This window comes from Aquarana catesbeiana, linkage group LG01 (genome assembly GCF_042186555.1).
Source record: "Aquarana catesbeiana isolate 2022-GZ linkage group LG01, ASM4218655v1, whole genome shotgun sequence".
Classification (NCBI taxonomy): Eukaryota; Metazoa; Chordata; class Amphibia; order Anura; family Ranidae; genus Aquarana; species Aquarana catesbeiana.
The window spans coordinates 539,187,388-539,212,072 of NC_133324.1; the positions used below are offsets into that span (position 1 = coordinate 539,187,388).

Genomic DNA, 24,685 nt, shown 5'->3' on the forward strand with positions numbered 1-24,685 from the left:
GTTCGACAGCTGTGAGCAGGGAATGGCTCTGCACTTGTTACATGAATTATGGAAATGCCAGTTTAAGATCGTTAACCACTTGCCGACCGCCGCACGACTATATACGTCGGCAGAATGGCACGGGCAGGCAAAAGGACTTACATGTACGTCCTTGCCTGCCCGCGGGTGGGGGGTCCGATCGGACCCCCCCCCGGTGCCAGCGGCGGTCGGCAAATCTCCCTCGGCGATCGGAGGTGAGGGGGAGGCCATCCATTCGTGGCCCCCCCCTCGCGATCGCTCTCAGCCAATGGGATCATTTCCCTGCCTCTGTATTGTACACAGAGGCAGAGGAAATGATGTCATCTCTCCTCGGCTCGGTATTTTCCGTTCCGGGCCGAGGAGAGAAGACTGTAATGTAAGTGCACAACACACTACACACACAGTAGAACATGCCAGGCACACAAAACACCCCGATCCCCACCCCGATCGCCCCCCGATCCCCCCCCAATCACCCCCCCCCCCCCCCCTGTCACAAACTGACACCAGCAGGTTTTTTTTTTTTTTTTTTTTTTTTTCTGATTACTGTATTGGTGTCAGTTTGTGACATTTACAGTGTTAGGACAGTTAGTATTACCCCCCTGTAGGTCTAGGGTACCCCCCTAACCCCCCCTAATAAAGTTTTAACCCCTTGATCACCCCCTGTCACCAGTGTCGCTAAGCGATCATTTTTCTGATCGCTGTATTAGTGTCGCTGGTGACGCTAGTTAGTGAGGTAAATATTTAGGTTCGCCGTCAGCGTTTTATAGCGACAGGGACCCCCATATACTACCTAATAAATGTTTTAACCCCTTGATTGCCCCCTAGTTAACCCTTTCACCACTGATCACTGTATAACCGTTACGGGTGACGCTGGTTAGTTTGTTTATTTTTTATAGTGTCAGGGCACCCGCCGAATAAAGATTTAGCCCCCTGATCGCCCAGCGGTGATATGCGTCGCCCCAGGCAGCGTCAGATTAGCGCCAGTAACGCTAACACCCATGCACGCAGCATACGCCTCCCTTAGTGGTATAGTATCTGTACGGATCAATATCTGATCTGATCAGATCTATACTAGCGTCCCCAGCAGTTTAGGGTTCCCAAAAACACAGTGTTAGCGGGATCAGCCCAGATACCTGCTAGCACCTGCGTTTTGCCCCTCCGCCCGGCTCGGCCCAGCCCACCCAAGTGCAGTATCGATCGATCACGGTCACTTACAAAACACTAAACGCATAACTGCAGCGTTCGCAGAGTCAGGCCTGATCCCTGTGATCGCTAACAGTTTTTTTGGTAGCGTTTTGGTGAAATGGCAAGCACCAGCCCCAGGCAGCGTCAGGTTAGTGCCAGTAGCGCTAACACCCACGCACGCACCGTACACCTCCCTTAGTGGTATAGTATCTGAACGCATCAATATCTGATCCGATCAGATCTATACTAGCGTCCCCAACAGTTTAGGATTCCCAAAAACGCAGTGTTAGCGGGATCAGCCCAGATACCTGCTAGCACCTGCGTTTTGCCCCTCCGCCCGGCCCAGCCCAGCCCACCCAAGTGCAGTATCGATCGATCACTGTCACTTACAAAACACTAAACGCATAACTGCAGCGTTCGCAGAGTCAGGCCTGATCCCTGCGATCGCTAACAGTTTTTTTGGTAGCGTTTTGGTGAACTGGCAAGCACCAGCCCCAGGCAGCGTCAGGTTAGTGCCAGTAGCGCTAACACCCACGCACGCACCGTACACCTCCCTTAGTGGTATAGTATCTGAACTGATCAATATCTGATCCGATCAGATCTATACTGGCATCCCCAGCAGTTTAGGGTTCCCAAAAACGCAGTGTTAGTGGGATCAGCCCAGATACCTGCTAGCACCTGCGTTTTGCCCCTCCGCCCGGCCCAGCCCAGCCCACCCAAGTGCAGTATCGATCGATCACTGTCACTTACAAAACACTAAACGCATAACTGCAGCGTTCGCAGAGTCAGGCCTGATCCCTGCGATCGTTAACAGTTTTTTTGGTAGCGTTTTGGTGAACTGGCAAGAGCCAGCGGCCTAGTACACCCCGGTCGTAGTCAAACCAGCACTGCAGTAACACTTGGTGACGTGGCGAGTCCCATAAGTGCAGTTCAAGCTGGTGAGGTGGCAAGCACAAGTAGTGTCCCGCTGCCACAAAGAAGACAAACACAGGCCCGTCGTGCCCATAATGCCCTTCCTGCTGCATTCGCCAATCCTAATTGGGAACCCACCGCTTCTGCAGCGCCCGTACTTCCCCCATTCACATCCCCAACCAAATGCAGTCGGCTGCATGAGAGGCATTTTCTTTATGTCCTCCCCCTAGTACCCCTACCCAACGAACTCCCCCAAAAAAGATGTCGTGTCTGCAGTAAGCGCGGATATAGGCGTGACACCCGCTATTATTGTCCCTCCTGTCCTGACAATCCTGGTCTTTGCATTGGTGAATGTTTTGAATGCTACCATTCACTAGCTGAGTATTAGCGTAGGGTACAGCATTGCACAGACTAGGACACACTTTCACAGGGTCTCCCAAGATGCCATCGCATTTTGAGAGACCCGAACCTGGAACCGGTTACAGTTATAAAAGTTACAGTTACAAAAAAAGTGTAAAAAAAAAAAAAAAAAACACAAACAAAAATATAAAATAAAAAGTAATAGTTGTCGTTTTATTGTTCTCTCTCTATTCTCTCTCTCTCTATTCTCTCTATTGTTCTGCTCTTTTTTACTGTATTCTATTCTGCAATGTTTTATTGTTATTATGTTTTATCATGTTTGCTTTTCAGGTATGCAATTTTTTATACTTTACCATTTACTGTGCTTTATTGTTAGCCATATTTTTGTCTTCAGGTACAGCATTCACGACTTTGAGTGGTTATACCAAAATGATGCTTGCAGGTTTAGGTATCATCTTGGTATCATTCTTTTCAGCCAGCGGTCGGCTTTCATGTAAAAGCAATCCTAGCGGCTAATTAGCCTCTAGACTGCTTTTACAAGCAGTGGGAGAGAATGCCCCCCCCCCCCCCCCCATCGTCTTCCGTGTTTTTCTCTGGCTCTCCTGTCTCAACAGGGAACCTGAGAATGCAGCCGGTGATTCAGCCAGCTGACCATAGAGCTGATCAGAGACCAGAGTGGCTCCAAACATCTCTATGGCCTAAGAAACCGGAAGCTACGAGCATTTTATGACTTAGATTTCGCCGGATGTAAATAGCGCCATTGGGAAATTGGGGAAGCATTTTATCACACCGATCTTGGTGTGGTCAGATGCTTTGAGGGCAGAGGAGAAATCTAGGGTCTAATAGACCCCAATTTTTTCAAAAAAGAGTACCTGTCACTACCTATTGCTATCATAGGGGATATTTACATTCCCTGAGATAACAGTAAAAATGATTAAAAAAAAAAAAAATGAAAGGAACAGTTTTAAAATAAGATAAAAAAGCAAAAAAATAATAAAGAAAAAAAAAAAAAAAAAAAAAAAAAGCACCCCTGTCCCCCCTGCTCTCGCGCTAAGGCGAACGCAAGCGTCGGTCTGGCGTCAAATGTAAACAGCAATTGCACCATGCATGTGAGGTATCACCGCGACGGTTAGATCGAGGGCAGTAATTTTAGCAGTAGACCTCCTCTGTAAATCTAAAGTGGTAACCTGTAAAGGCTTTTAAAGGCTTTTAAAAATGTATTTATTTTGTTGCCACTGCACGTTTGTGCGCAATTGTAAAGCATGTCATGTTTGGTATCCATGTACTCGGCCTAAGATCATCTTTTTTATTTCATCAAACATTTGGGCAATATAGTGTGTTTTAGTGCATTAAAATGTAAAAAAGTGTGTTTTTTCCCCAAAAAATGCGTTTGAAAAATCGCTGCGCAAATACTGTGTGAAAAAAAAAAATTAAACACCCACCATTTTAATCTGTAGGGCATTTGCTTTAAAAAAAATATATAATGTGTGGGGGTTCAAAGTAATTTTCTTGCAAAAAAAAATAATTTTTTCATGTAATCAAAAAGTGTCAGAAAGGGCATTGTCTTCAAGTGGTTAGAAGAGTGGGTGATGTGTGACATAAGCTTCTAAATGTTGTGCATAAAATGCCAGGACAGTTCAAACCCCCCCCCCAAATGACCCCATTTTGGAAAGTAGACACCCCAAGCTATTTGCTGAGAGGCATGTCGAGTCCATGGAATATTTTATATTGTGACACAAGTTGCGGGAAAAAGACAAATTTTTTTTTTTTTTTTTTTTTTTTGCACAAAGTTGTCACTAAATTATATATTGCTCAAACATGCCATGGGAATATGTGAAATTACACCCCAAAATACATTCTGCTGCTTCTCCTGAGTACGGGGATACCACATGTGTGAGACTTTTTGGGAGCCTAGCCGCGTATGGGACCCCGAAAACCAAGCACCGCCTTCAGGCTTTCTAAGGGCGTAAATTTTTGATTTCACTCTTCACTGCCTATCACAGTCTCGGAGGCCATGGAATGCCCAGGTGGCACAAACCCCCCCCAAATGACCCCATTTTGGAAAGTAGACACCCAAAGCTATTTGCTGAGCGGTATAGTGAGTATTTTGCAGACCTCACTTTTTGTCACAAAGTTTTGAAAATTAAAAAAAGAAAAAAAAAATTTTTTTTTTTTGTCTTTCTTCATTTTCAAAAACAAATGAGAGCTGCAAAATACTCACCATGCCTCTCAGCAAATAGCTTGGGGTGTCTACTTTCCAAAATGGGGTCATTTGGGGGGGGGTTTGTGCCACCTGGGCATTCCATGACCTCCGAAACTGTGATAGGCAGTGAAGAGTGAAATCAAAAATGTACACCCTTAGAAATCCTGAAGGCGGTGATTGGTTTTCGGGGTCCCGTACGCGGCTAGGCTCCTAAAAAGTCCCACACATGTGGTATCCCCATACTCAGGAGAAGCAGCAGAATGTATTTTGGGGTGCAATTCCACATATGCCCATGACCTGTGTGAGCAATATATCATTTAGTGACAACTTTGTGCAAAAAAAAAAAAATAAATAAATAAATTGTCACTTTCCCGCAACTTGTGTCAAAATATAAAATATTCCATGGACTCAACATGCCTCTCAGCAAATAGCTTGGGGTGTCTACTTTCCAAAATGGGGTCATTTGGGGGGGGTTTGTGCCATCTGGGCATTTTATGGCCTTCAAAACTGTGATAGGTAGTGAGGAGTAAAATCAAAAATGTACGCCCTTAGAAATCCTGAAGGCGGTGATTGGTTTTCGGGGCCCCGTATGCGGCTAGGCTCCCAAAAAGTCCCACACATGTGGTATCCCCATACTCAGGAGAAGCAGCTAAATGTATTTTGGGGTGCAATTCCACATATGCCCATGGCCTGTGTGAGCAATATATCATTTAGTGACAACTTTTTGTAATTTTTTTTTTTTTTTTTTTTTTTGTCATTATTCAATCACTTGGGACAAAAAAAATGAATATTCAATGGGCTCAACATGCCTATCAGCAATTTCCTTGGGGTGTCTACTTTCCAAAATGGGGTCATTTGTGGGGGTTTTGTACTGCCCTGCCATTTTAGCACCTCAAGAAACGACATAGGCAGTCATAAATTAAAGGCTGTGTAAATTCCAGAAAATGTACCCTAGATTGTAGGCGCTATAACTTTTGCGCAAACCAATAAATATACACTTATTGACATTTTTTTTACCAAAGACATGTGGCCAAATACATTTTGGCCTAAATGTATGACTAAAATTGAGTTTATTGGATTTTTTTTAGAACAAAAAGTAGAAAATATCATTTTTTTTCAAAATTTTCGGTCTTTTTCCGTGTATAGCGCAAAAAATAAAAACGGCAGAGGTGATCAAATACCATCAAAAGAAAGCTCTATTTGTGGGAAGAAAAGGACGCAAATTTCGTTTGGTTACAGCATTGCATGACCGCGCAATTAGCAGTTAAAGCGACGCAGTGCCAATTTGTAAAAAGTGCTCTGGTCAGGAAGGGGGTAAATCCTTCCGGGGCTGAAGTGGTTAAAGCAGGAGCTGAATCGAGATTGCAATTTAACGATTAATCGTGAAACTCTACTACAGAGATTGCTCCATACCTACTAGTGGTAGGAACTACTACATTGATTACTGCGGTCTCACGGGTTCTGTGCTGAATGCCTGCCCTTCTGCATAGTGATCAAACACGGTCATACGTCAAGCATAGCCGCCAGAACCCGACAGATCGTGGCAACCACTGTAATAGTACAGGTGGTCCGAAAGATATGGAACATGCATACGTACATTAGTTCACACTGGACCAATGTAACTATGCAATAAAAACCATACCTGGAGTTCAGCTTTATAAGATCAAAATTATTTTCTTAATAAACACATAGACCAGTGGTTCTCAACCGGGTTCCGCGGTAATCTGACTGTCAGTCGCAGGCAGCTGACAGGAGGATCGCAGACACAGGCAGAGATAGGCAGGGGAGCAGCTGGCACCCTATTGGCTGTAGCGCGCTGTTCCCCGCAGGCCCCTCCTCCTCTCCTGTCCTTCCCGAGTGGTTGTATGTGACATCATTTGGGGTGGACAGGATAGAAGGAGGAGGGGCCGAGGAGGAACAGCGAGCCACTGGAGGAGATAAGAAATGAGCTCTGAAGCCAGAAGAAGAAAGCAAGTACTGAAGTGTGCCCAGCTGTTTCCCCCCACAATGTACCCAACAGTCTGTCCCTTGTAATGTCCCCTGTCATGTCCCCTACCCCATGTAATGTTCTCTGCCCATGTAATGTCCCCTGTCATGTGCCCTGCCCCAAGTAATGTCCCCCCTGTCATGTGCCCTGCCCCAAGTAATGTCCCCTGTCATGTGCTCTGCCCCATGTAATGTGCCCTGCCCCAAATAATGTTCCCTGTCATGTGCCCTGTCCCATGTAAAGTCCCCTGTCCCATGTAAAGTCCTCTGTCATGTGCCCTGTCCCATGTAAAGTCCCCTGTTGTGTGTCCTGCCCCATGCAATGTCCCGTGTCCCATGTAATGTCCCCTGCCATGTGCCCTGTCCCATGTAATGTCCCCTGTCATGTGACCTGTCCCATGCAATGTCCTCTGTCCCATGTAATGCCCTATGTCATGTGCCCTGTCCCATGGAATGTCCCCTGTCATATGGAATGTCCCCTGTTATGGGCCCTGTCCCATGCCCTGTCATTTGCCCTGTCCCCTATCCCATGTAATGTTGCCTGTTCCATGTAATGTCGCCTGTCATGTGCCCTATCCCATGCAATGTGCTCTGCCCCATGTAATGTGTCATGTCCCTTATCCCATGCAATGTGCTCTGCCCCATGGAATGTCCCCTGTCATGTGCCCCGTCCCATGTCATGTGCCCCGTCCCATGTCATGTGCCCCGTCCCATGTCATGTGCCCCGTCCCATGTCATGTGCCCCGTCCCATGTCATGTGCCCCGTCCCATGTCATGTCCCCTGTCCCATGTCATGTCCCCTGTCATGTGCTCTGCCCCATGCAATGTGCCCTGTCCCATGTAATGTCCCCTGCCCCAAGTAATGTGCCCCGTCATGTGCTCTTCCCTATGTAATGTCCCCTGTCATGTGTCCTGTCCCATGCAATGTTCCCTGTCATGTGCTCTGCCCCATGTAATGTCCCCCGTCCCATGTAATGTCCCCTGTCCCATGCAATGTGCCCTGTCCCATGTAATGTCCCCTGTAATGTGCTCTGCCCCATGTAATGTCCCCCGTCCCATGTAATGTCCCCTGTAATGTGCCCTGTCCCATGTAATGTCCCCTGTCATGTGCTCTGCCCCATGTAATTTCCCCTGTGATGTGCTCTGCCCCATGTAAAGTCCCCGGTCATGTGTCCTGTCCCATGAAATGTCCCCTATCCCATGTAATGTCCCCTATCCCATGTAATGTGCTTTGCTCCATGTAATGTCCCCTGTTATGTGCCCTGTCCCATGGAATGTCCCCTATAATGTGCTCTGCCCCATGTAATGTCCCCTGCCATGTGCTCTGCCCCATGTAATGTCCCCTGTCATGTGCCCTGCCCCAAGTAATGTGCCCTGTCCCATGTAATGTCCCCTGTCATGTCCCCTGTCATGTGCTCTGCCCCATGTAATGTGTCTTGCCCCATGTAATATCCCCTCTAATATGCTCTGTTCCATGTAATTTGCCCTGTCCCATGTAAAGTCCCCCGTCATGTGTCCTGTCCCATGCAATGTGCTCTGCTCGATGTAATGTCCCCTGTTATGTGCCCTGTCCCATGCAATGTCCCATGGAAAGTGCCCTGCCCCAAGTAATGTCCCCTGTCATGTGCCCTGCCCCAAGTAATGTCCCCTGCCCCATGTGATGTGCTCTGCCCCATGTGATGTGCCTTGTCCCCTGTTCCATGTAATGTGCTCTGCCCCATGCAATGTCCCCTGCCCCATGCAATGTCCCCTGCCCCATGTAATGTGCCCTGTCCCAAGTAATGTGCTCTGCTCCATGTAATGTGCCCTGTCATGTGCTCTGCCCCATGTAACGTGCCCTGTCGTGCTCTGCCCCATGTAATGTCCCCTGTCCCGTGCAATGTTCCCTGTCATGTCCCCCTGTCCCGTGAAATGTCCCCCTGTCCCGTGAAATGTCCCCCTGTCCCGTGAAATGTCCCCCTGTCCCGTGAAATGTCCCCCTGTCCCGTGAAATGTCCCCCTGTCCCGTGAAATGTCCCCCTGTCCCGTGAAATGTCCCCCTGTCCCGTGCTCTGCCCCATGTAATGTTCCCTGTCATGTGCCCTGTCATGTGCTCTGCCCCATGCAATGTGCCCTGTCATGTGCTCTGCCCCATGTAATGTGCCCTGTCATGTGCTCTGCCCCATGTAATGTGCCCTGTCATGTGCTCTGCCCCATGTAATGTGCCCTGTCATGTGCCCTGTCATGTGCTCTGCCCCATGCAATGTGCCCTGTCATGTGCTCTGCCCCATGTAATGTGCCCTGTCATGTGCTCTGCCCCATGTAATGTGCCCTGTCATGTGCTCTGCCCCATGTAATGTTCCCTGTCATGTGCTCTGCCCCATGTAATGTTCCCTGTCATGTGCTCTGCCCCATGTAATGTGCCCTGTCCCATGTAATGTGCCCTGTCGTGCCGTCCCATGTAATGTTCCCTGTCATGTGCCCTGTCCCATGTGATGTGCTCTGCCCCATGTAATGTGCCCTGTCCCATTTAATGTCCCATCATGTGCTCTGCCCCATGTAATGTGCCCTGTCCCATTTAATGTCCCATCATGTGCTCTGCCACATGTAATGTGCCCTGTCCCATTTAATGTCCCATCATGTGCCCCGTTCCATGTAATGTCCCCTGCCCCATGCAATGTGCTCTGCCCCATGTAATGTCCCCTGTCATGTGCTATGCCCCATGAAATGTCCCCTGTCCCATGAAATGTCCCCTGTCCTGTGCTCTGCCCCATGTAATGTTCCCTGACATGTGCCCTGTCCTGTGCTCTGCCCCGTGCAATGTTCCCTGTCATGTCCCCTGTCCCGTGAAATGTCCCCTGTCCCGTGAAATGTCCCCTGTCCCGTGAAATGTCCCCTGTCCCGTGAAATGTCCCCCTGTCCCGTGAAATGTCCCCCTGTCCCGTGAAATGTCCCCCTGTCCCGTGAAATGTCCCCCTGTCCCGTGAAATGTCCCCCTGTCCCGTGAAATGTCCCCCTGTCCCGTGAAATGTCCTCTGTCCCGTGCTCTGCCCCATGTAATGTTCCCTGTCATGTGCCCTGTCATGTGCTCTGCCCCATGCAATGTGCCCTGTCATGTGCTCTGCCCCATGTAATGTTCCCTGTCCCGTGCAATGTTCCCTGTCATGTCCCCTGTCCCATGAAATGTCCCCTGTCCCATGAAATGTCCCCTATCCCGTGAAATGTCCCCCTGTCCCGTGAAATGTCCCCGTCCCGTGAAATGTCCCCCTGTCCCGTGAAATGTCCCCCTGTCCCGTGAAATGTCCCCTGTCCCGTGCTCTGCCCCATGTAATGTTCCCTGTCATGTGCCCTGTCATGTGCTCTGCCCCATGCAATGTGCCCTGTCATGTGCTCTGCCCCATGTAATGTTCCCTGTCATGTGCTCTGCCCCATGTAATGTGCCCTGCCCCATGTAATGTTCCCTGTCATGTGCCCTGTCATGTGCTCTGCCCCATGCAATGTGCCCTGTCATGTGCTCTGCCCCATGTAATGTTCCCTGTCATGTGCTCTGCCCCATGTAATGTGCCCTGTCATGTGCTCTGCCCCATGTAATGTTCCCTGTCATGTGCTCTGCCCCATGTAATGTTCCCTGTCATGTGCCCTGTCCCATGTAATGTGCCCTGTCGTGCCGTCCCATGTAATGTTCCCTGTCATGTGCCCTGTCCCATGTGATGTGCTCTGCCCCATGTAATGTGCCCTGTCCCATTTAATTTCCCATCATGTGCTCTGCCCCATGTAATGTGCCCTGTCCCATTTAATGTCCCATCATGTGCCCCGTTCCATGTAATGTCCCCTGCCCCATGCAATGTGCTCTGCCCCATGTAATGTCCCCTGTCATGTGCTATGCCCCATGAAATGTCCCCTGTCCCATGAAATGTCCCCTGTCCTGTGCTCTGCCCCATGTAATGTTCCCTGTCATGTGCCCTGTCCTGTGCTCTGCCCCATGCAATGTGCCCTGTCATGTGCTCTGCCCCATGTAATGTCCCCTGTCATGTGCTCTTCCCCATGTAATGTCCCCTGTCCCGTGCAATGTTCCCTGTCATGTGCTCTGCCCCATGCAATGTCCTCTGCCCCATGCAATGTCCCCTGTCCCAAGGAATGTCCCCTGTCCCATGGAATGTCCCCTGTCCCATGCAATGTCCCCTGTCATGTGCTCTACCCCATGCGATGTCCCCTGCCCCATGTGATGTGCCCTGCCCCATGTGATGTGCCCTGTCCCCCGTTCCATGTAATGTGCTCTGCCCCGTGCAATGTGCCCTGTCCCGTGCAATGTGCCCTGTCATGTGCTCTGCCCCATGGAATGTCCTCTGCCCCATGGAATGTCCTCTGCCCCATGGAATGTCCTCTGCCCCATGGAATGTCCTCTGCCCCATGGAATGTCCTCTGCCCCATGGAATGTCCTCTGCCCCATGGAATGTCCTCTGCCCCATGGAATGTCCTCTGCCCCATGGAATGTCCTCTGCCCCATGGAATGTCCCCTGCCCCATGGAATGTCCCCTGCCCCATGGAATGTCCCCTGCTCCATGGAATGTCCCCTGCCCCATGGAATGTCCCCTGCCCCATGGAATGTCCCCTGCCCCATGGAATGTCCCCTGCCCCATGGAATGTCCCCTGCCCCATGGAATGTCCCCTGCCCCATGGAATGTCCCCTGCCCCATGGAATGTCCCCTGCCCCATGGAATGTCCTCTGCCCCATGGAATGTCCCCTGCCCCATGGAATGTCCCCTGTCCCATGGAATGTCCCGTCATGTGCTCTGCCCCATGTAATGTTCCCTGTCATGTGCCCTGTCCCATGTAATGTGCCCTGTCCCATGTAATGTGCCCTGTCATGTGCCCTGTCCCATGTAATGTGGCCTGCCCCATGCAATGTGGCCTGCCCCATGCAATGTGGCCTGCCCCATGCAATGTGGCCTGCCCCATGCAATGTGGCCTGCCCCATGCAATGTGCCCTGCCCCATGCAATGAGCCCTGTCATGTGCCCTGCCCCGTGCAATGAGCCCTGTCATGTGCCCTGCCCCGTGCAATGAGCCCTGTCATGTGCCGTGCCCCGTGCAATGAGCCCTGTCATGTGCCGTGCCCCGTGCAATGAGCCCTGTCATGTGCCCTGTCATGTGCCGTGCCATGTCCCCTGTCATGTGCCCTGCCCCATGCAATGTGCCCTGTCATGTGCCGTGCAATGTGCCGTGCAATGTGCCCTGTCATGTGCCGTGCCCCGTCATGTGCCCTGCCCTGTGCTCTGCCCCATGTAATGTGCCCTGTCATGTGCCCTGTCCCATGTAATGTGCCCTGTCATGTGCCCTGCCCCATGTAATGTGCCCTGCCCCGTGCAATGAGCCCTGTCATGTGCCCTGCCCCGTGCAATGAGCCCTGTCATGTGCCGTGCCCCGTGCAATGAGCCCTGTCATGTGCCGTGCCCCGTGCAATGAGCCCTGTCATGTGCCGTGCCCCGTGCAATGAGCCCTGTCATGTGCCGTGCCCCGTGCAATGAGCCCTGTCATGTGCCGTGCCCCGTGCAATGTCCCATGGAAAGTGCCCTGCCCCAAGTAATGTCCCCTGTCATGTGCCCTGCCCCAAGTAATGTCCCCTGTCATGTGCCCTGCCCCAAGTAATGTCCCCTGTCATGTGCCCTGCCCCAAGTAATGTCCCCTGTCATGTGCCCTGCCCCAAGTAATGTCCCCTGTCATGTGCCCTGCCCCAAGTAATGTCCCCCGTTCCATGTAATGTGCTCTGCCCCATACAATGTCCCCTGCCCCATGTATTGTGCCCTGTCCCAAGTAATGTGCTCTGCTCCATGTAATGTGCCCTGTCATGTGCTCTGCCCCATGTAATGTGTCTTGCCCCATGTAATATCCCCTCTAATATGCTCTGTTCCATGTAATTTGCCCTGTCCCATGTAAAGTCCCCCGTCATGTGTCCTGTCCCATGCAATGTGCTCTGCTCGATGTAATGTCCCCTGTTATGTGCCCTGCCCCATGCAATGTCCCCTGGAAAGTGCCCTGCCCCATGCAATGTCCCCTGGAAAGTGCCCTGCCCCAAGTAATGTCCCCTGTCATGTGCCCTGCCCCAAGTAATGTCCCCCGTTCCATGTAATGTGCTCTGCCCCATGCAATGTCCCCTGCCCCATGTAATGTGCCCTGTCCCAAGTAATGTGCTCTGCTCCATGTAATGTGCCCTGTCATGTGCTCTGCCCCATGTAATGTGCCCTGTCGTGCTCTGCCCCATGAAATGTCCCCTGTCCCATGAAATGTCCCCTGTCCCATGAAATGTCCCCTGTCCCATGAAATGTCCCCTGTCCCGTGCTCTGCCCCATGTAATGTTCCCTGTCATGTGCCCTGTCATGTGCTCTGCCCCATGCAATGTGCCCTGTCATGTGCTCTGCCCCATGCAATGTTCCCTGTCATGTGCTCTGCCCCATGCAATGTGCCCTGTCATGTGCTCTGCCCCATGTAATGTGCCCTGTCATGTGCTCTGCCCCATGTAATGTGCCCTGTCATGTGCCCTGTCCCATGCAATGTGCCCTGTCATGTGCTCTGCCCCATGCAATGTTCCCTGTCATGTGCTCTGCCCCATGCAATGTGCCCTGTCATGTGCTCTGCCCCATGTAATGTGCCCTGTCATGTGCTCTGCCCCATGTAATGTGCCCTGTCATGTGCCCTGTCCCATGTAATGTGCCCTGTCGTGCCGTCCTATGCAATGTTCCCTGTCATGTGCCCTGTCCCATGTGATGTGCTCTGCCCCATGTAATGTGCCCTGTCCCATTTAATGTCCCATCATGTGCTCTGCCCCATGTAATGTGCCCTGTCCCATTTAATGTCCCATCATGTGCTCTGCCCCATGTAATGTGCCCTGTCCCATTTAATGTCCCATCATGTGCCCCGTTCCATGTAATGTCCCCTGCCCCATGCAATGTGCTCTGCCCCATGTAATGTCCCCTGTCATGTGCTATGCCCCATGAAATGTCCCCTGTCCCATGAAATGTCCCCTGTCCCATGAAATGTCCCGTCCTGTGCTCTGCCCCATGTAATGTTCCCTGTCATGTGCCCTGTCCTGTGCTCTGCCCCATGCAATGTGCCCTGTCATGTGCTCTGCCCCATGTAATGTCCCCTGTCCCATGCAATGTTCCCTGTCATGTGCTCTGCCCCATGCAATGTCCCCTGCCCCATGCAATGTCCCCTGTCCCATGGAATGTCCCCTGTCCCAAGGAATGTCCCCTGTCCCATGCAATGCCCTCTGCCCAATGTAACGTCCCCTGTCATGTGCTCTACTCCATGCGATGTCCCCTGCCCCATGTGATGTGCCCTGTCCCCCGTTCCATGTAATGTGCCCTGTCCCCCGTTCCATGTAATGTGCCCTGTCCCCCGTTCCATGTAATGTGCCCTGTCCCCCGTTCCATGTAATGTGCCCTGTCCCCCGTTCCATGTAATGTGCCCTGCCCCGTGCAATGTGCCCTGCCCCGTGCAATGTGCCCTGCCCCGTGCAATGTGCCCTGCCCCGTGCAATGTGCCCTGCCCCGTGCAATGTGCCCTGCCCCGTGCAATGTGCCCTGTCATGTGCTCTGCCCCATGGAATGTCCCCTGTCCCATGGAATGTCCCCTGCTCCATGGAATGTCCCCTGTCCCCTGGAATGTCCCCTGTCCCATGGAATGTCCCCTGTCCCATGGAATGTCCCCTGTCCCATGGAATGTCCCGTCATGTGCTCTGCCCCATGTAATGTTCCCTGTCATGTGCCCTGTCCCATGTAATGTGCCCTGTCATGTGGCCTGCCCCATGTAATGTGCCCCGTTCCATGTAATGTCCCCTGCCCCATGCAATGTGCCCTGCCCCATGCAATGAGCCCTGTCATGTGCCCTGCCCCGTGCAATGAGCCCTGTCATGTGCCCTGCCCCGTGCAATGAGCCCTGTCATGTGCCCTGCCCCGTGCAATGAGCCCTGTCATGTGCCCTGCCCTGTGCCCTGCCCTGTCATGTGCTGTGCCCCGTGCAATGTGCCCTGTCATGTGCCGTGCCCCGTCATGTGCCCTGCCATGTGCTGTGCCCCGTCATGTGCCCTGCCCTGTCATGTGCTGTGCCCCGTCATGTGCCCTGCCCTGTCATGTGCCCTGCCCTGTCATGTGCTGTGCCCCATGCAATGTGCCCTGTCATGTGCTGTGCCCCATGCAATGTGCCCTGTCATGTGCCGTGCAATGTGCCCTGTCATGTGCCGTGCAATGTGCCCTGTCATGTGCCGTGCAATGTGCCCTGTCATGTGCCGTGCAATGTGCCCTGTCATGTGCCGTGCCCCGTGCAATGTGCCCTGTCATGCGCCCTGCCCCGTGCAATGTGCCCTGTCATGTGCCCTGCCCTGTCATGTGCTGTGCCCCATGCAATGTGCCCTGTCATGTGCCGTGCAATGTGCCCTGTCATGTGCCGTGCAATGTGCCCTGTCATGTGCCGTGCAATGTGCCCTGTCATGTGCCGTGCCCCGTGCAATGTGCCCTGTCATGCGCCCTGCCCCGTGCAATGTGCCCTGTCATGTGCCCTGCCCCGTGCAATGTGCCCTGTCATGTGCCCTGCCCCGTGCAATGTGCCCTGTCATGTGCCGTGCCCTGTCATGTGCTGTGCCCCGTCATGTGCCCTGCCCTGTCATGTGCTGTGCCCCATGCAATGTGCCCTGTCATGTGCTGTGCCCCATGCAATGTGCCCTGTCATGTGCTGTGCCCCATGCAATGTGCCCTATCATGTGCTGTGCCCCATGCAATGTCCCGTCATGTGCTCTGCCCCACGTAATGTCCCCTGTCCCATGTAATTGATATAATGCATATTACAACAGTAATGTCCCCTGTAATGTGTCCTGCCCCATGTAATGTCCGTCATGTCCCCTGTAATGTGCTCTGTCATGTGCCCCGTCCCATGTAATGTGCCCTATCATGTGCTCTGCCCCATGTAATGTGCCCTGTCATGTGCCCCGTCCCATGTAATGTGCCCTGTCCCATGTAATGTGCCCTATCATGTGCCTTGTCCCATGCAATGTGCTCTGCCCCATGTAATGTGCCCTGCCCCATGTAATGTGCCGTCATGTGCCCCGTCCCATGTAATGTGCCTTATCATGTGCCCTGCCCCATGTAATGTGCCCTGTCATGTGCTCTGCCCCATGTAATGTCCCCTGTCATGTGCCCCGCCCCATGTAATGTCCCCTGTCATGTGCCCCGCCCCATGTAATGTCCCCATGTCATGTGCCCCATCCCATGTCATGTGCCCCGCCCCATGTCATGTGCCCAGGTCATGTGCCCCGCCCCAGGTCATGTACCCTGTCATGTGCCCCGCCCCATGTAATGTGCCCTGTCATGTGCCCCGTCATGTGCCCGTCCCATGTCATGTGCCCCGTCCCATGTTATGTGCCCCAGGTCATGTACCGTGCCCCAGGTCATGTACCGTGCCCCAGGTCATGTACCGTGCCCCAGGTCATGTGCCCCGTCCCATGTAATGTGCCCCGCCCCATGTAATGTGCCCTGTCATGTGCCCCGTCATGTGCCCGTCCCATGTCATGTGCCCTGTCATGAGCCCCGTCCCATGTCATGTGCCCCGTCCCATGTCATGTGCCCCGCGCCAGGTCATGTGCCTCGTCCCATGTAATGTGCCCCGCCCCAGGTCATGTGCCCCGCCATGTGCCCCGTCCCAGGTCATGTGCCCCGTCATGTGCCCCGTCCCAGGTCATGTGCCCCGCCCCAGGTCATGTGCCCCGCCCCAGGTCATGTGCCCCGTCATGTGCCCGTCCCATGTAATGTGCCCCGCCCCATGTCATGTGCCCCGTCATGTGCCCCGTCCCATGTCATGTGCCCCGTCATGTGCCCCGTCATGTGCCCCGTCATGTGCCCCGTCCCGTGCCCCGCCCCATGTCATGTGCCATGTCATGTGCCCCGCCCCATGTCATGTGCCCCGTCATGTGCCCCGCCCCATGTCATGTGCCCCGTCCCATGTCATGTGCCCCGTCCCATGTCATGTGCCCCGTCATGTGCCCCGTCATGTGCCCTGTCCCGTGCCCCGCCCCATGTCATGTGCCATGTCATGTGCCCCGCCCCATGTCATGTGCCCCGCCCTGTGCCCCGCCCCAGGTAATGTGCCCCGTCATGTGCCCCGTCCCATGTAATGTGCCCCGCCCCATGTCATGTGCCCCGTCATGTGCCCCGCCCCATGTCATGTGCCCCGTCCCATGTCATGTGCCCCATCATGTGCCCCGTCATGTGCCCTGTCCCGTGCCCCGCCCCATGTCATGTGCCATGTCATGTGCCCCGCCCCATGTCATGTGCCCCGCCCTGTGCCCCATGCCATGTCATGTGCCCCGCCCCATGTCATGTGCCCCGCGCCATGTCATGTGCCCCGTCATGTGCCCCGCCCCATGTCATGTGCCCCGCCCCATGTCATGTGCCCCGTCCCATGTCATGCGCCCCGTCCCATGTCATGCGCCCCGTCCCATGTCATGCGCCCCGTCCCATGTCATGTGCCCCGTCATGTGCCCCGTCCCGTGCCCCGCCCCATGTCATGTGCCCCGCCCCATGTCATGTGCCCCGCCCTGTGCCCCGTGCCATGTCATGTGCCCCGCCCCAGGTCATGTGCCCCGTCATGTGCCCCGCCCCATGTCATGTGCCCCGCCCCATGTCATGTGCCCCGCCCCATGTCATGTGCCCCGTCATGTGCCCCGCCCCATGTCATGTGCCCCGCCCCATGTCATGTGCCCCGTCCCATGTCATGCGCCCCGTCCCATGTCATGCGCCCCGTCATGTGCCCCGTCATGTGCCCCGTCCCGTGCCCAGCCCCATGTCATGTGCCCCGCCCCATGTCATGTGCCCCGTCATGTGCCCCGCCCCATGTCATGTGCCCCGTCATGTGCCCCGTCCCATGTCATGTGCCCCGTCATGTGCCCCGCCCCATGTCATGTGCCCCGCCCTGTGCCCCGTGCCATGTCATGTGCCCCGCCCCAGGTAATGTGCCCCGTCATGTGCCCCGCCCCAGGTAATGTGCCCCGTCATGTGCCCCGCCCCAGGTAATGTGCCCCGTCATGTGCCCCGCCCCAGGTAATGTGCCCCATGTCATGTGCCCCATGTCATGTGCCCCATGTCATGTGCCCCATGTCATGTGCCCCATGTCATGTGCCCCGCCCCATGTCATGTGCCCCTTCATGTGCCCCGCCCCATGTCATGTGCCCCGCCCCATGTCATGTGCCCCGTCATGTGCCCCGCCCCATGTAATGTGCCCCGTCATGTGCCCCGTCCCATGTAATGTGCCCCGTCATGTGCCCCGCCCCATGTAATGTGCCCCGTCATGTGCTCTGCCCCATGTAATGTCCCCTGTCATGTGCTCTGCCCCAAGTAAAGTCCCCTGTCCCATGTAATTTCCAATGTCATGTGCTCTGCTCCATGTAATGTCCCGTCATGTCCCATGGAATGTCCCCTGCCCCATGGAATGTCCCCTGTCCCATGGAATGTCCCCTGTCATGTGCTCCGCTCCATGGAATGTCCCCTGTCATGTGCCCCGTCCCATGTCATGTCCCCCGTATTGTCCCCTGTCCCATGTAATGTGCCCTGTCATGTCCCCGGTCATGTGCTCTGCCCCATGTAATGTCCCCTGAATGGATCAGCTCTGCAGGAAAAGAAAGCACAAGTTTCACATTAAATAGGTATGTTTTAATATTTATTTAATGCCATTTCTACAAATTTTTTTTGTTATGAACAGCTCGCTGATCGTACCAATGTTCCGTGAGCTGTAGGTGTGATTATTTTTTTTAGGGGTTCCTCGAGATCTCAAACTTTTTGCCAGGGGTTCTTCCAAGGTAAAAAGGTTGAGAGACACTGACATAGACAATACAGACGTACAACAGCACAGCCACCATCCGGCTATTAACAGGGAAGGGACCCACGCAGGGATCAAAAAGTATCCTTACATTACCAAAAACCGTTAGAATATTTACGACTACTGTAGTATATCAACATCAATGGGCCGTCCTGGCTCTTCCTCCAAGGGTGGGCTGATAATGAGCTAGCTCACCTAAATTATCCTACTATCAAGGATTGGTCTATTAGGCTGTCAAGGAGAGCCATCATATATCAGAGAGGTCACCTAATCTGCTGCAGCAATAGAGGGTTCCGCTAAGCACTTACTCCAGACTCTGTCGTGTTTTTTCAGACAGCCTCTATGTATATCGGTGTCCCTGTAAAGGGGTATCACATTGTTAACAAGCGTTTTCCATAGACCTATAGAGGGAGGAGTCTTTCGCTTCCAGCATAGGACAATGGATTTCCTGGCATAGAACAGCAGGAGACCCAACAAGGTTCTCTCCGCCACCCTGGGCACCAAGTCCTCCACCAGACCCAGCAGGCATATTCTTGGGGATGGAATGATAGAGATACTTAGTAGATCATTCACCTTTGATAGAATTTGTGACTAGAAACCTGTAATTACCGGGCAGGACCAGAAGATGTGGATAAAGTCCCCGGGGGCATGGTCACAACGCCAGCATTCCGGGAGAGAGAAGACCTCATCCTGTACACCCGAGCAGGAGTAAGATATGCCCTATGGACAATCTTGTATTGAATGAGGCAGTCTCTGAAGGAAACCAGTATTTTAAATAGAAAGTCCCACACATCTCCCCAGTCCGCGGAGTCCATCCCCGGAACGTCACGGTACCATTGCTGATGGAGCCTGGACAGTTCAGAAGATGAGACCCGGAGGAGATGTTCATATGTATGAATGTGAGTTAGGGACCTTAGATTGTAAGCTCCTTGAGGGTAGGGACTGATGTGAATGTGATGTAAATTGACAGCGCTATATAAGTACCTGAAATAAATAAATATAGCACGGAGGTGGGTTTTTCTGTACAATCAAAGCGCAAAATCCACTCTAGGTCAGACTGTAACATCTGCCTTTCACCTGATGGGAACTGAGCCCTAAAATCATGGGACAACCTGTAAATATCTGAATTTGTGTAAGGGTGGGGCATTGTGATGAGACATTAAGTGATCAAAAGGAGAATATCGTTAGGTCTGAGGTGATGTCCGAGAGAGCCTTAATATGGTACCTGGCCCATATCACAGGGTCTGGAATCTCGAGAAAGTGCTGTAGGTTGGGATTGTTCCAGAGCGGGGCATTCAGGGTTACAGCAGTCAGAGGGTACTTTTCACAGGCCAGGCCTTCCCTCCAGGCCCTAAGGGTGGTATGCATGGAAGGGGTTAAGATGTTTGGAGACTTTGGACCCCGCAAAAGGAGATTGGACAACACCTCCACAGATCGCAATACCGCAGCCTCAATGGCCCAAGCCGACTTGGATCTATCTAGAACAAGCCACCAGAATGCAATGACCAATTGAGCCGCAATGAAGTATTTGTGACAGTCCAGGAATGCTAGGCCCCCCTGTGAACAAGGGCACATTAGGGTGGTTAACAGAGAGGTTCATTTTTAAGGTTAACATACTTTAGGGTTAATGAACCCTTTAAACACTTACATCTTTCCTAGCCCTATAAACACAACTTAAAGCGGTGTTCCGGCCAAAATTTTACTTTTGATAAAAATACCCCTATAATCCTCATGCTTAACGTATTCTAGTAAAGGTATGCTGTAAACTAAAGTCCATTGTTTTTTTGCAGCATGTTTTCTTACTTTTGTAAGTCCCAGCAGGCCGCGGCCATCTCATGTGTGGGCATCTGAAGCCAAAAATTGGGTGAGGTTAGCCCGGATCAACCACCAATATACATATTTCTAAAAACAAGCTTATATCAGGCAATCAACCGCATAAAGGATGCGGGATACCGGTTAGGGATGTCCTAAAGCATACAAGACAAAAACAAAGAGAATGGATCTCTCAAGAGGACAGAAAAACCCTCAGGCACTGTCTGAAAAAGCAAACCAAAATTTTATTAAACAATTAAATAAAGCACCACACAAAAATGTAAACAGCAATCCATAGAAAAAGAGGGCTATGGTGAGTGACTAATACATGCCCTGACTAAAAAAAAGACAACGTTGTCGTTTAAAAACAAAGGGGAGCCACGGCTGAGCATACCACAGACACACTACATTCACCACTCATACCCTGATGATAGTAATTAAGAGCAGTTATGCTGAAGTGACATGGTCAGTGGATCGCCCTTCAGAGGCGTGGTATAGCGGGTGTGCAGGTAAATGTGGATGGAGAGCAGTGGAAGTCCATACGCCAATAGACCTGATGGGGTAGAACAGGAGCTGGCAGGGATAACTTCCCAGGGAACACAGCAAAAATGACCGGCAATGACTGACAGTTCATCTGATTAAACAGGTGAGCATAATAACATGGCAGCATCAAGCACAGCAGATTGAGCTCGCAGCATCTGAGCAGATCATGCATAAAGAAAAGTAGATAGTTGGCTATGAATGGCAGCAGCAAACAGGAGAAGGGGGAGGCTGGCTATTAAACAGTACGGGAAACATATGATCATACAAAGGGGGAATGACTCTCACCACCCGACCAGTGACCGACACCCGTGTGCTGCCATGCTTATCCCCAGCATGCGGCATGGAGTGTGAGTCCGTGTAGAGCCGTTTTGCTTCTTGAACAGCTCAGAGGGCTCTGAGGAAACCAGCGTTAATTGGCTGGTGAAACGCGTCAGCACGTGACGTCAGCACCCTACTCCGGAGCCACGTGCTAACACTGTGGACGGATGATCAGCTGGGACCGAACAGCTGATGACCGGCGTCTCCTGCATCTGACCATCCTACTCTGCACGGCGAGCGCAGCGCTTGCTGAACACAGCTGTTCAAGAAGCAAAACGACTCTACACGGACTCACACTCCATGCTGCATGCTGGGGATAAGCATGGCAACACACGGATGTCGGTCACTGGTCGGGTGGTGACAGTCATTCCCCAGCCCTCTTTTTCTATGGATTGCTGTTTACATTTTTGTGTGTGCTTTATTTAATTGTTTAATAAAATTTTGGTTTGCTTTTTCAGACAGTGCCTGAGGGTTTTTCTGGCATCTGAAGCCAGACTGTATCTCTTTCTGTATTCCATGCATGCTGGTTACCCAGCATGCACCTCCAGATCCTGCACATGCTCAGAGCAGCACGACCAGTGTAATAGGTTGCAGGTCAGGTTTCCATAGCAACATTAGTGTCAGACGAAGTTGCCGCCCCCTAGCTATGGAAATCTCTTCTCCCCCTCCAGGAACCAGGAAGTTTATCTACATTTACAAAGACTATAAATCTAGAAATACAAAAAGCTCCTGCAAAAAGTAATTACTTTTTAAAAAAGATGCTAATTGTAAAATGATATCCCTCTTTCTGTGCAGATGAGATATATATATATATATATATATATATATATATATATATATATATGTAGATAGATAGAGAGAGAGAGAGATAGATAGAGAGATAGAGAGAGAGAGAGATAGATAGAGAGAGAGAGAGATAGAGAGATAGGATATCGCTATTAAATCTGCACAGAAACGAGGGATATCATTTACAATTAGCACTGCCTCATCAAAACTGCCCCCATCAAAATTGCCCCATCATACTGCCACCATCAAAACTGCCCCATCAAAATTACATCTATCATATTTCTCTATTATAAATCCTTAGTAATGGTGTGGCTGTGCTGTCCCCCGGGCTCTGTATGTAATCAGAGCTGAGATGCTCCAGCCGCCTCCCCCACCACCCAGCACTGTGTATAAGAAGCTTTGGTAACCATGGCAACAAAAGCCTGGTTATCCTTTTTAAAAATGGTGCTGGCCGCCGCCTTCCATTGCTTCATTTCCAGTTTGCAAATAATGCGATGCTACAGCCAAGCAATGCCTATTGCCTCCTGGGATTGATGACACACATCTCCCAGGAGGCATTGCAAACCAGAAATGACGTGCGTGGCCAGGGAAGAGGAAGTGAAAAATGAATACAGCATATATACAGTAGGTGCTGCGAAATAGAAAAAAACTATCCAATTCGTTTACAGTGCACAGATTAGTGAGGGATGCTGAGGAGTTGAAAATGTGGGTGGAACTCTGCTTTAACCCACTAAATGCCAAGCTTACCTTTTCAGGAGACAAAGCACGTGACGCTAAGAGAATGTTCTCCTGTGCTGAAATAGAACTTCATCCAGATCTTGCTACTGAAAACCTCTGTGTCAAGGTTTCTTCTTCCTGCAAGAAAAGTTTAGATAGTGTAAAAAAAAAAAAAAGAAAAAAGGGGACATTCATAGGAGTACAGACAAAGAGGCTGCACACCCCGAATAATGAATTTGAAAACGGGAAATGCCCCTAATGGGGCTTTAAAACAGCCAGTGGTATAGGATGAACAAAATACAAAAGGAATAGTATGAATATTTTATTAATACAATAAATACTGACACCAAAAAGTTGGGACATAAGCTGGAATCCAAAAGTAAACAAAATAAGAAAACAATACCAATAACAGAGGGCAGTATGCGATAAGGTTACACCATAAGCAACAGTAATATAATAACACAGAGATGTTGATTGTGTGAGAAACCTGACCGGTTTCGACCCCAATGGGTCTTCTTCAGAGGATAAATATATAGAAAAACTGTACAGATGTAAACATGTGTCAAATGATTTAAAACCAAGAGAAAAAGAATATATGAACAATTCCATATAGTGCATCTTTGCCAGTCACGATGTACTCAATGGTTACAGGTGGCCATAGTATGAAGGAGTTTCCCTCTTATTGTATCCCCGATCTCCTAGCGGGTGGGCCAGTCACAAGGGGAGCAAGTGCCACACACACATGCCTTGCAGGGCATGTATTAATAAAATATTCATACTATTCCTTTTGTATTTTGTTCATCCTATACCACTGGCTGTTTTAAAGCCCCATTAGAGGGATTTTCCGTTTTCAAGTTTATATAGTGTATTTATATTATGAGACCAAACTGGAAATCAAGTCCAAAAGAAGACCTTTCCCAGCTGGGGAGATTTTTTGTTACGAACTTGTGACAAAACATTTAATATTACACTTGATAGCCAAATACATTTCAAGCAAATGTGAAGACAAAATAAACATCTCTGTAATAAATGTCCAATCTTTTAACCCATTAAGTAGTTCAAGTAAAGAAATATATAAATGTTGATGTGCCAGAAATAGAGAATGCTCCTATCTACCCTCCTCAGGGTTTTTTTGTCCATGTTATAAGCACACTCGTGATATGAGCATATTTCATTTTTAACAAAATGTCTGGTGACCTTTTTAAATGTATCCATAGGTTTACACAGCATGGCAAAGAAAAGCGAAAAAATTGAAAAAAGTTCATCAATAAACCTGATTACCTAGCTCATTTTTGCTATGGTAAACTCTGCATCGAACATACACTAAAAGCCTGCTCTAGTCAGTTCAACTGAGATCAACAGAGTATGCTGTCCAGTTCCTGGCACCAGTCCTCAGGAAGGATGTACTGGAAATGGAGCGAGTACAAAGAAGGGCAACAAAGATAATAAAGGGTCTGGAGGATATTAGTTAATAAGTTCAGTGCTCGCAACCTTTCTTCATATCTCTGGAGAAGAGACGCTTGAGAGGGGATATAATTTCAATCTACAAATACCATACTGGTGACCCCACAATAGGGATAAAACTTTCGCAGAAGGGAGTTTTAACAAGACTCATGGCCACTTATCAGAAGAAAAAAGGTTTAACCTTAAACTACGTAGAGGGTTCTTTACTGTAAGAGCAGCAAGGATGTGGAATTCCCTTCCACAGGCGGTGGTCTCAGCGGGGGGCATCGATAGTTTCAAAAAACTATTAGATAAGCACCTGAAAGACCGCAACACACAGGAATATACAATGTAATACTGACATATAATCACACCACATAGGTTGGACTTGATGGACTTGTGTCTTTTTTCAACCTCACCTACTATGTAACATCCACTAAAATGTATGATAAAGGCTGACAAAGTAGTTCTAGTTTTATCAAAATATTGTAAATATTTGCCGATTTTGTTTTTCATCATTTTTATATAGTACATTCAATCCAATGTCTGATCTGTGCAT

General features: G+C 50.7%; 1 protein-coding gene across 3 annotated transcripts in view; it reads right to left on the reverse strand.

The window, feature by feature from the left end:
* The window catches only part of KDM4B (lysine demethylase 4B), a 566,075-nt gene that overhangs the window by 444,506 nt on the left and 96,884 nt on the right, over positions 1–24,685 (reverse strand). For all 3 annotated transcript variants that reach the window (XR_012235533.1, XM_073594890.1, XM_073594882.1), the window contains exon 2: positions 22,714–22,821. The gene's annotated coding sequence lies outside the window, so the exon portion shown is untranslated. The remainder of the gene's footprint in view (positions 1–22,713; positions 22,822–24,685) is intronic.